Below are 1992 nucleotides of genomic sequence, written 5' to 3'. Positions count from 1 at the left end.
GACAGGGCTCTGACCTGCTGACCACACTGGACAACAGTGAGGACGTGAAGTACAAGGCGGATCTCTGACCTGCTGACCACACTGGGCCTGGGCACAGCAGCACTGGTGACAACGTGACATACAAGGCAGTATTCAGACCTGCTGACCACAATGGGTCTGGGAATGGGAGCATTGGTGACGTGACATACAGGACAGGGCTCCGACCTGCTGACCACACTGGGCCTGGGCACGGCAGCACTGGTTACAATGTGACATACAGGGCCTGGTGCTTACAGAGCTGCTGTTGTAACTGTATCCAGCCTTTTGCAACTGTTTTCCACAGCAGCTGTACACAGCACACCTTTCTCATCATCCAACTTTTAGCAGAAGCAAATGTCAGACAGTGGAAGAAAACGTGTTGGTGTGGACCATCGAATCAGAACCGACCCCATAACTGCCCCTGCAGTGGGTTTTCAGAGGCAGTAAATCCCATGGGAGATTACTCAACTTCAGCTTTCTTCTGAGGTTCGAACCACGTGCCCTCAGATTGACTGCACAGCTCCTTACACGGCCAGCAGAGCTCCCATTTCTATGGTGGTGTACCATCAAGTCGAACCAACCCATAGCTGACCCTCTGGTGGGTTTTCAGAAGCAGTTAATCACACAGGAGGAGACTGGCCATCCTCCTGTGGAGCAGCTGGTGGATTTGAACCACACACCTTTGAGATTGCAGTGCAACACCTTTTTAAAATTATTTTTATTGATATGTTAATGAAAGTTACAGAAAACATGGATTTCCACTCATTCATTGTTGCACATTTTCTTCCCCTGCACCCAGTTCATTTTTCTCTTTTAAAAAGATTATTTCACTGTTGCAGTTTCCTCCCCCCCCAGTCCACTTTGCTATGCACTTCTTAGTCTGGACTGTTGTCATGCAAATAATACCTAATTGTATATTCTTTTTAAGCGGTTCTTTGGCTCATTTGTTTCAATGTAGTTGTCACTGGGTCACCAGAGCTTCCCTGAGCTCCCTTTAGGAAACAAGTGATCCTCAGTCCTTCTGCTCTCTAATTTCCACACTCTTGGGTCCCCCTTTTCTGGGATGGAAATAAATAATAGATTTCCTTTAGTCAGTTGGCCAGATGGTTGTCCTCCAGATTTCTTGGCACAACCTGGTAAGAACGTCCAGGGCAAAATCTGATTGTTGAAATATGTCAGTTGGCATACCATCAATTCCTAGGGCCTTGTTTTTTTGCCAGCTTCTTCAGAGCAGCGTGAACTTCCTCTTTGCTTACCATAAGCTCTTGATCATATGTTTGTTCTGGTATAGCGACTCTGTGTACTCCTTCCAAGATGGAAGGATTTTGATGCTTCCTGGGTCTTTCAGCATTCTTGCAACTTGAGGCTTGAATTTGTTCTTCAGTTCATTCAGCTTAAGAAACGCTGAACGAGTAGGGACATTATAGCCAATACTAGATGCATCTAAGCTGAAACCAGAGACTAACAGTCTGTGTTTCATTCCTATGCAAAGGAATTGGACTGTGTAAATTACAACAAACTGGCTAACTCTGAGAAGAATGGGAATCCCAGAACACTTGACTGATGCATCCACTCGCCATACCTTTTCAATCTATATACAGATCATCCAGGAGGCTGGGCTCTGTGAGGAGGAATGTGGCATCAATACTGAAGGAAAACTCATCAACAACCTGCATTATACAGATGAAATAACCCTGCTTGCTGAAACTGAGGAGGACCTAAGACATGTGCTGCAGAAGGTCAAGGACTGCAGCCTTCAATATGGATTGAAGCTCAACATCAAAAAACCAGATTCTCACTACTGGGCCAGTTGGCAGCCTCATGATAGACACAGAAGAGACTGAGATTGTTAATAGCTTTAGTTTGCTTGGTTCCACAATCAACACTTTTTGTACCAGAAGCCAGGAAATCAAAATATTAATTGCACTGGGGAAATTTGCTGTCAGAGACCTCTCCAGAGTACTGAAGAACAAT

The sequence above is a fragment of the Elephantulus edwardii genome, unplaced genomic scaffold (genome assembly GCF_000299155.1).
Source record: "Elephantulus edwardii isolate Elephantulus edwardi_28Jun2011 unplaced genomic scaffold, EleEdw1.0 scaffold00129, whole genome shotgun sequence".
NCBI classification, from domain to species: domain Eukaryota; kingdom Metazoa; phylum Chordata; class Mammalia; order Macroscelidea; family Macroscelididae; genus Elephantulus; species Elephantulus edwardii.
This window is presented reverse-complemented; position numbering follows the sequence as displayed.